General features: G+C 48.5%; 1 long non-coding RNA gene across 2 annotated transcripts; it reads left to right on the forward strand.

Moving 5' to 3' along the window:
- The first annotated feature begins 366 nt into the window (after positions 1-366).
- LOC147359795 (uncharacterized) lies at positions 367-10,072 on the forward strand. 2 transcript variants are annotated; one of them, XR_015140389.1, is made up of 5 exons: positions 367-456; positions 1,694-1,795; positions 1,951-4,436; positions 4,714-7,884; positions 8,553-10,072. It is a non-coding gene; the product is annotated as an uncharacterized LOC147359795 (long non-coding RNA). The 2 variants fall into 2 exon arrangements; XR_015140390.1 differs by having other exon boundaries at positions 1,951-3,420.
- Positions 10,073-10,412: the final 340 nt, after the last annotated feature.

Here is a 10,412-nt window from a genome sequence, read left to right on the forward strand (position 1 = left end):
ATATATTTGTATGGAAATCTGCCTTTCTTCAAGATTCGTATCAGTCGTTTAATGGCCCGGGATGACTCACCTGGTGGCAATGTTATCTCAATGCACGTTGTGGGTGAGGGGCCTGGTGCCACTCTCCGAGTTTTGAGACATTTCCTTTCTCTAATTAGCAGCCTGCTAGTAGGTATATGTAAAAGGCAATGGCAGCCCACTCCACTGTGCTTGCCTGGAGCATCCGATGGACAGAGGAGCCTGGCGGTCTATAGTCCGTGGGTTGCAAACAGTCAGACACGACTGAGTGACTGAACAACAACACTTGACTACCTGTATTTACCAATCAAAAAAATTCATGTAGATCCTACTTCTCCTCTACCTTTTCAGAACATTTCCTCAGAGCTACTGAGAGGCCATCTCCCAGGATAGAGTCCTCAGCAAAGTCCCAGAAGAAGACTGAAACTGTGTAAGCAGGTAGGTTAGGGAGTCCCTGGAGAAAGAGTCAGGAATGGCTTTCTTGACATAAGAAAAGCCATTTTGTGATCTAAGCCTGGCCACAGCGCTTGCCCTTGAACATGGTCAGTAATCAGTGATCTTCAGGGGACAAAGGGATGCTGGGACAGAGGAAAAGCAGGCAAACAAGAGTGCAGTGATAATACAAAGCAGGGCCCTGGTTCCTCCTCGGGGGAAATACATGATAATATGTCTTTGAGTTCTGTAGGGCTTCCCAGGTGCCACTAGTGGTAAACAACCCACTTGCCAATGCAGGAGATGTAAGAGACTCAGGTTCTATCCTTGGGTTGGGAGGATCCCCTGGAGAAGGGTATGGCAACCCACTCCTGCATTCTTGCCTGGAGAATCCCATGGGCAGAGGAGTCTGGTGGGCTACAGTCCACAGGGTCCCAAAGAGTCAGACACGACTGAGCGACTAACACTTTCACTTTGGGCTATATCATCCTTTTAAAGCTTGTGCCTTGCCCACTTCCCTCCTGTTTTGAGACCAGCAAGGCTGGGCAGTGGTGGTGACAGGGACAGAGTGAAGAAATGAAGCAGGTGATTAAATAGTTACTCCCACTAAGGGATCATAAGTAAAGGAAAAAGTATGGGAGACCTCTGTAAGTTAATGATCACTCAAGAAAGCAGGCTTGCTTAGCAAAAAACCACACAACAGAAACACAAGGCATGTCCCCAAACAATGGTGAAATGAGACTCACATCCTGTTAAATCGACTTTAAAACAATGCGCAACGTGAGAGTTTCAAGTGAAGTTTTATTTGGGGCAAAATGAGGACTGCACCCCAGGAGACAGCACCTCAGAGAGCTCTGAGAGACTGCTCCAAAGAGGCAGGTGGGGAAAGATCAATATATATGTGATTTTGGTGAAAGGGAGTTCCTGCAATCAAGCACATATTTTTGCAGGTTTCGCTAGTCATGAGAAGCAGATGTCACCATAAGGGAATTTAGTGCTTTTCCAGATATGAGGAGATGCAAGAATTGGGTTGATAATATCAGCTCCTGAAAACATCTTGCTGAAGAAGTGCCAATTTCCCGAGGGTACAGAATGCCTCATTCTTGATCTCCAATGTAAACTCCTTCAGGGAGTGTTGGAGGTCAGCAGCCGCAGCAGCACATGCTTCAATCCTTGGAGACGGCAAGTGCCAATTTGTAGTTGACAGTGACCGCCTTTTTGGCCTTTTTGCACATTTCCATAGCACCAGGACAATCCCAGTTCAACGATGTAGAAACAAGAAGACTTCCCTGCCAGACGTGGAGGAGGAGCTGATGAGGAAAGTTTGACATCTACTCAAGAATGAGTAAGAAGATGGTCTTTTTTCCCTTCCCAACTTCTACATTATAAACAATGTAGCCCACCCAGCTCTGATGGCAGTGCCCCGCCCAGTGGCCCACACTAACAAGCCTTTGCCCTTCCTGTCCCTCTGCCTCCCACTGGATTCTTTCTGCACTGAAGACCCCACACTCGACTGAGTCCTGAAACACAGGCCAGGCCAGAGGAAGATGCCCAGCTGGACATGACCATCACAGTCAGGGGACACCGGGAGCCCAGGGGCAGACGGCAGTGGAAGGACAGCTGTGTAACCAATGCTCTATTCCCACGCATGCTAACCTCAGCTTTCATCTCTGTGCAGACTATTTTGCAGGTGATAATAGTCTGTTATTACTGTACCCACAACTACACAGCGAGATGAAAAGCAGGGCTCAGAGCCTCGAAGCCTCCTGGTGACTGTGACCCTTGGAGACCTCCTGGGAGCAGCTGACGGTTCTCTCGATTCCTGCTGCCCCTCCCCTGTGTTGGGGGAGGCTAGGTAGCCCAGACTCTGCAGGAGCAGAGGGAGGCTGCGTGGGGCTGGGCGGGGCAGGGGCGGGAGGAGGTGCACAGGGCTTTGAGTTTCCATTTCCCACAGCCCGAGAGAGGGCAGGTGGGAAGGGGAGGGGCAAGGGAGCCCCAGGAGCGGAAGGGGAGGGGAGGGGAAAGGGGGGCATCTCTCGTGCTCTGCTCAGGACTCTCTCTCCGCCACCCCACCCCCACCGGCATCTGCCCAGGCGCAGCGCTGTCCAGTCCAGGCACACTCTGGTCGGGTGTCCAGATTCCCCAGTCTCAGCGCCCAGGAACCCGTGTGATGCCTGCGTTTCCCTGCGGCCAAACTCAGCTCCGTCCGGTCCGGCCCCGCCCCCTCGCCTGCCCCTCCCAGGGAGTCCTGAACCCGCTGGCCCAGGGAGGCGGACAGTCCTGCCCAGCATCTGGCTTCCTCCCATTATGCCTGTTTGGTGCCCACGGCCCAAGCCAGGGAGGACTCGGCGCCCCCTCCTCCCCAATCTTAGCATCACCTGCATTGCCTTGCTGCTGCTCACCTGTGACTTCCAAGGGCCCAACCCGCTGGCTAGGGCCTCTCACTCGCGGGCTGTCTCATGACCCTGGATGTCCAGCAGCTATGGCTGGACCTACCTTTGCTCTGCCCTAGCTTTCAGAGTTTCTCTGGTCCCTGCCTGGCTCCCCTCGGTCTGGTGCAGGCAGGGTGGGACACACCAGACCGTCCCCTGGGCTGGTGACTGAGCCACAGCATAGTGGGACTCCCCTCTCTGAGCCCTGACCACGGGCACTTTCTAGGACCCCTGAACAAAAAGGAAATAACCTCAGCAGAAAAGACCCTGATGCTTGGAAGGACTGAAGGCAGGAGGAGAAGGAGACGACAGAGGATGAGATGGTTGGATGGCATCACCAACTCAGTGCACATGAGCTCGAGCCGGCCCCAGGAGTTGGTGATGGACAAGGAAGCCTGCGGTGCTGCAGTCCATGGGGTCTCAAAGAGTCGCACACGACTGAGGGACTGAACAACAAGAAACCTGAGCAGAGGGTGCACTGTGGGAGGACAGCCCCCTGGAGAAACCTGTGACAGTCCTGGGGAGGAACGCATTTAAGGTCTGGGTGCCAAGTGCGGATGAGGGGTGCGCTAGGTATGGGAGCTGCTGGGACATGGGTTAGCCCGAAGGTCCATCGAAGTAATGTCGCTGCTTTTTAATATGCTGTCTAGGTTGGCCATAGTGAAGGAGGAAACAGACAGATCTGGACTCCATCTTAGGCCAGGCTGCGAACATTAGGCTACACGCATGGTCACCCTCCCAATGGACTCTGAACTTTGTGCCCGGTGTCTATAGAAATGGCATGCCAGGGACTCGCCTGGTGGTCCGGGGGCTAGGCGTCTGGGCTTCCAGTGCAGGCGGCACAGGTTTGATCCCAGGTCCGGGAGCTAAGATCCCACATGTTGCGCAGTGTGGCCAATAAATAAATAAAATTTTAAAAAAGAAAAAAAGAAATGGCATACCAATGGAAAACCAGCCCCCCGGATAAAAGAGCCTCAGGACTTGTACTTGGACTCTCTGTTGCCTAAAAGAATATCCTAATTATCTCTGTAACAGAACAAAGTGGTAAATTCCATTATGTTTATTGGGATATGACCACAGGCCTATTGGTAAATGTCCACTCTTTATCTAGTCTTGTGACACATGAATCATGGGTTAACTTTGATCGTATCTCTCTTTAACCTTGTCCAGACTAGTTTCAAGGAATTTGGGGAGGTGGGTTTGGGCATGTACACTTAGGGTATATAAGATTTTCACAAAAACTGGTCGGGGTCCTTGGCTAAGAGGAGATTCTGCCTTGGGCCCGCTGGTGTGATAAACTGCACTCCACCATTTGCATTGTCCTTCTGAGTGAGTTTGTTTCCCGGAACGCATGGCTACAACATTTGGTGCATTGGCCGGGAAACTCCTCACTTTGAGGAGACAAGTCCCATTTGAGACTATTCTGAGGCCTTGCAGCTTGAATCTTCTAGACCGGGGAAGACGCCTCGCCCTTCTGGAAGGATTCTGGGTCTCAACGGCCGGACCTTTCACGTTAGCAGGTAGTGGATGGCAGCAGGGAAACTGAGCACTCAGGTGAGGAGGAACCCACCCGGCAGGGTGGAAGAGGGGGCCTGATCACCCCCCTGGGAGGGACTAGAAGGAGCACGGACCCACAGGGACCTGGAATAGGCAGAGGGCGATTGCTTGGTACACAGGGCCATGAGTGTGCTAGGGCTTAGGAAGGGAATTTGCAAAGGTAATTTAGGAGGTGTGTCCACGCCATCTCAGGGAAAATTATTACCAGCGATAGCCAGGGGATTTTTAGAATAGGAAACTTTTCCTTGTATGCTCATATTCTGCCCTCCCGCAGGACGTGTCCCGTCTGCTGTGAAATTCTTGACCCCCTCGGAATTCTCAGGCTAGAAGGAGGGGGATACATAAGTGAGCATGAATTGGCTTTTCCGGAGACGGCCTGGGACATGGGATATTTAACCCATCTATGTTTTCATCCGCACCTGATCAAGACCACCAAGGCAGAACGGACTTTAAGGGAGAAATAGTCGTGGACCACATGGTGTTCTGGTTCGGCCTTGCTGACTGGCAGGTGAAGACACGCCGATCCCCCTTCTCCCTCTGGGATCTGGCAGGATTTGGACAAGGATGACCTGCCTCTCCCCCGTACTGGACGCACCCACGGGCCCTGTGCTCCACCAGGACCGGAGGCCACCTTAATGCCCAATCCAGGGCCAGGTGAAGTTCCTGCAGCAGCCGCGGCTCCTCCGCCAGCTCTCCTAGAGGTCGTAGAGCCTCCACCTCGGCGGACTCCGATCCTGGTGGCAGAAGCCTCTGACCAACACTTCCAGGATCCGGCTCCAGCCGAGCCGCCCAAGTTATACCCTCCTCTCCCGGTGAGTACTGACAGGCAGGGGAGGGAGACCTTGAAATTAAGCAGAGCCTGCGCTCTGCCAGAGAGCCAGAGGGAACAAAAGAGAACACACAAGAGATTTGCAATGCTAGCTGCTGCTCTGGGAAAGTCAATCTCGGGCCCTCTGGAAAACCTCCTCTGCCCCAGGGACAGGACAGTCCTTCAACCGGTCCCAACGGAGGCCCTGGGCCCCGTTACAGCCAAACCAGTGTGCCTGGTGCTGAGGTTTTGCCCACTGGAAGAATGAATGCCCTAAGGCAAGGAAGGAAGCTCCCGCAGCTGTGGGGCTTGCTGACTTGGAAAGTAAATAGGGCTGCCGTCCCGGAGAGCCCATGGTAACCTTAAAAGTGGGGGACCAAAACATTGACTTCATGGTGGATACAGGAGCAGAACTGTCGGTAGTAACAAAACCCGTGGCACCACTGTCCGCAAAGACTACTGCTGTAACTGGGGTATCGGGAGAAGAGATGATTAAATCGGTTTGCCAGCCCAGAAAATGTCATATGGCAGGGGCGGGAGGGGCACCAAGTGATTCATGAATTCCTCTACATTCCTGGGTGCCCAGTACGCCTGTTGGGAAGAGACTTGCTCTCCAAACTAGGAGCACAAGTGACTTTCTCCCCTGAGGAGAGGCCCACCTTCTGGATGAACACTGTGACTTATTTGCTCTCTCAGTACCACCCCAAGATGAGTGGAGGTTGCATGAGCTTCCAAGGGAAGAACTGGGTGGGCCGGAAGAGCATGATAGAGAACTAACTCAATTATTCCTTGAGGTCTGGGCGGAAGACACCCCCCCCCTCCCCCGAGGCTGGCTAAACATCAAGCCCCAGTGAAAGTAGAACTCAAACAAGGCACCATCCCGGTTAGAAAGCGCCAGTACCCGCTACCGATAGAGGCCTGGGCCAGCATACTACCCCACATCAATAGATTGAAACAAGTGGGCATTCTAGTAGAGTGCCAGTCAGCTTGGAATACTCCGATCCTGCCAGTCAGAAAGGAAGGAGGACAGGATTATAGGCCTGTACAGGATCTCAGGCGAGTCAACCAGGCTACTGTGACTTTACACCCCACCGTTCCAAACCCCTACACCTTACTTAGCCTCCTCCCACCAAGGACTAAAGTTTATACTCGCCTAGACCTCAAGGATGCCTTCTTCTGCTTACACCTTGCCCCAGCCCATCTTTGCCTTTGAATGGGAAGATCCAGTCGGGGGCACCAAACAATAGCTCACCTGGACTCCCCCACAAGGGTTTAAGAACTCCCCAGCCATCTTTGGGGAAGCCTTGGCTTCTGACCTGAACTCATTCCATCCAAAAGAGTATGGATCTTGGCTCCTACAATACGTGGATGACCTGCTGCTGGCTGCCAAGACCAAGGAAAAATGTTGGGAAGGGACAAAAACACTGCTCCAGCTGCTGATGGAAGCAGGTTGCTGCTGCTGCTAAGTCACTTCAGTTGTATCCGACTCTGTGCGACCCCATAGACGGCAGCCCACCAGGCTCACCCGTCCTTGGGATTCTCCAGGTAATAACACTGGAGTGGGTTACTGGGTGTCAAAGAAGAAGGCACAGATCTACAAGGAGGAGGTAAGGTATCTGGGGTTTGTTTTAAAGAAGAACACAAGGGTCCAGACCCTAGTTGGGTCCTGTATACTGATGGCACTAGCCTGATAAAACAAGGACAGTGGCTGTCAGGTTAGCCAAAGCGGAAGGGGCCATCCAGACTGAAAAGGGATGGTAGGAATTGCCAAGTGGCAAATTATTGGTCCCGGAGGAGCTGGCACACACTCTGGTAAGCCAAACACACCAAGCGACCCACCTAGGCCATGCCGCCTGCCCACAGGTCAATGCTGCCTCTCGGCACAGACAAAAACCTCCGGGTATTCAGCTGAAAGGCACGCTGCCCTTTGAACACCTGGGAGTGGACTTCACCGAAATGAAACCTCACCGACACGAAACCTCACCGACACTACCATTGCCTGCTGGTCGTGGTATGTACATTCTTGGGATGGGTAGGAGCTTTTGGTATTTGGACTGAAAGAACATCAGAAGTAGCCCAGTGCCTGCTTAGCGAAATAGTTCCCAGATTTGGATTTCCTACCAGTATTGGATCAGACGATGGCCTGGCTTTTGTAGCTGACTCCATGGGGTCACTGAGGGTCGGACATGACTGAGCGACTTCACTTTCACTTTTCATTTTCATGCATTGGAGAAGGAAATGGCAACCCACTCCAGTGTTCTTGCCTGGAGAATCCCAGGGTCGGGGGAGCCTGGTGGACTGCCGTCTATGGGGTCGCACAGAGTCGGACACGACTGAAGCGACTTAGCAGCAGCAGCAGCAGCAGTAGTACAACAAGTAAACAAAAGTTTAAACATAAAATGGAAACTGCACACTGCATATAGGCCCAGAGTTCTGAGACGGTGGAATGAACCAACCGGACACTTAAAGAGACTCTCCAAGTGGATCATAGAAACTGATTGCTCCTGGGTGGACTTGCTTCCAAGGGCTCTGCTCAGACTCAGGATGACCCCACGGTCCCAAGGCTATTCTCCATACGAAACTGTGTATGGGAGGCCCCCTCCCATAATAAAAGAGGTGTCAACAAATTTGCCTCAGGTAAGGGGGAATAGGATTTCACAGAAGTGAAATAATAATAAAATTATTATTTTATTTTTTATATTTTATTATAAAAATTTTTTATATATTTTTTATTTTTTATAAAAAATATTTTTTTATTTTTATAAAAATAATTTATGAAAATTATATATATATAATTATATATATTTATATATAATATATTATATATAATATATATAATATATATATTTATGTATAAATTTATAAAATTTATAAAATTTTATAAAAATAATTTATAAAAATATGTTTTTTATATTTTATTTATATTTTATTATAAAAATTTTATATATTTTATTTTTATAAAAAATATTTTTTTATTTTTATAAAAATAATTTATAAAAATTTTATATATATAATTTTATATATAATATAAAATATATATATAATATATATTATATAATATATATATATTTATAAAATTTTATAAAAATAATTTATAAAAATATATTTTTTATATTTTATTATAAAAAAATAAAATAATAAATTAGGTAACTAAGTTTGTACAAGAAAGGGTGCCATTCCCCCTTGGGGAACAGATTCATGAGATTAGTGGCTTGGTGACCAAGTATGGGTCAAAGATTGGAAACATGATTTACTAGCCCCTTGGTGAAAGGGCCTTTATGTTATTCTAACTACCCCTACTGCAGTTAAAGTTGCAGGTATTGCCCCGTGGATCCATCACACGAGGCTGAAGAGAACATACCATGCAGACCCAAAAACGCTGAGTGGACTGCACAGAGGGACCCCGCTGACCCTCGAAAGACGAAGACCATCCTTCTTAATAAGAAGGAAAAAAAAGATCCTGGACGAGCCCCTTCAGGATGAAGCCACACAATCAACTCCTGCTGCTTGGCCTCATCAACGAGCACATTCCTACGCCAACTTCCACAATACCTCCACTGTTGTGTGGGGTTATGCCTCTGTCTGTGATGGATGGACTTCCCTGGTGGCTGTCACCGCTCCGCCAAGGAGATTTTAAACCACTCTGCTCTTCTCTGGGACACAATCATAACCTCTCCTTGCTCTCTGGGTGTAAGCCAGACCTACAGTCAATAGACTCGGGTCATAGGGTTACATTTGATATAAATGCCAGTGTAACAAAAGCCTAACCTACAACAACCCCTGGTAAATCTACCTTATTTACATGCTAGGTGGACAAGATCTGTGTTTCAGTGGTATGAGTATATTGCTGCCTTATTCATACCCTCTATTAGGACAACAGATATTATGATTAAAGTAGAGGCCTTGACTAATTTCACAAAACAGGCCCTCCTAGATAGAACAAAAGCCATCCAAGCCTTAAATGAAGAGCAAATCCAAATAAGAAAAGCAGTAATTCAAAATAGAATGGCTTTGGACATACTCACAGCTCCTCAAGGAGGGACCTGGGCTATAATTAAGGTTGAATGTTGCGTATGCATTCCTGACTTATCTGACAATGTATCAACTGCTTTAGATGACATGAAAAACCAGGTAAAAGCAATGTCAAATGAAAACATTCCTGGACTTCGGTCCTATCTTGGGTGAAGGGCGATTGGTGGAAAACTATATTTACCATTGTTATAGTTGCCTTGATAGTTCTGCTTTGTGGATCCTGGATTTTACAATGTATTCAATATATCCTTATGAATGATGCTCATAATATGAGTTAAGAGCATCAAGAGAGGGGAATGAAGAAGGAAACAGACATAGCTGGACTCCATCTTAGGCCAGGCTGTGAACATTAGGCTACATGCATGGTCACCCTCTCAATGGACTCTGGACTTTGTGCCCGGTGTCTATAGAAATGGCATACCAATGGAAAACCAGACCCCCGGATAAAAGAGCCTCAGGACTTGTACTTGGACTCTCCATTGTCTAAAAGAATATGCTAATTATCTCTATATCAGAACAAAGTGGTAAATTCCATTATGTTAATTGGGATATGACCACAGGCCTATTGATAATTGTCCACTGTTAACTACCTAGGCTTTAGGCAAATGAATCACGGGTTAACATTGATTGTATCTTTCTTTTCCTTTGTTCAGACTAGTTTCAGGGAATTTGGAGAGGTGGGTTTGGGCACGTACACTTAGGGTATATAAGGTTTTCACAAAAAACTGGTCGGGGTCCTTGGCTAAGAGGAGACTGCCTTGGACCCACCGGTGTAATAAACTGCACTCCACTATCTGCATTGTCCTTCTGAGTGAGTTTGTTTCCCGGAACGCGTGGCTACAGCCAGCATCTTCTAATTTCATGGCTGCAGTCACCATCTGCAGTGAATTTGGAGCCTGAGAAAATAATGTCTGTCACTATTTCCATTGTTTCCCCATCTATGTGCTGTGAAGTGATGGGGCTGTCATGCGAGTATATGCTCCTCGGTTCTGTCTTGTCACAACAAAGATTTGGAGTGATGGACATTAAAGCCCTCCTCGGCATGTCATAGCTCTCAGGTCTTAGACAGACCGTGTTATAGCTCTCAGGTCTTGAATGGACCGTGTTATAGCTCTTAGACAAATCAGTGTTAC

The sequence above is a fragment of the Bos grunniens genome, chromosome 14 (genome assembly GCF_055505025.1).
Source record: "Bos grunniens cultivar Pamir isolate PY7600 chromosome 14, Bosgru_T2T1.0, whole genome shotgun sequence".
Lineage (NCBI taxonomy): Eukaryota > Metazoa > Chordata > Mammalia > Artiodactyla > Bovidae > Bos > Bos grunniens.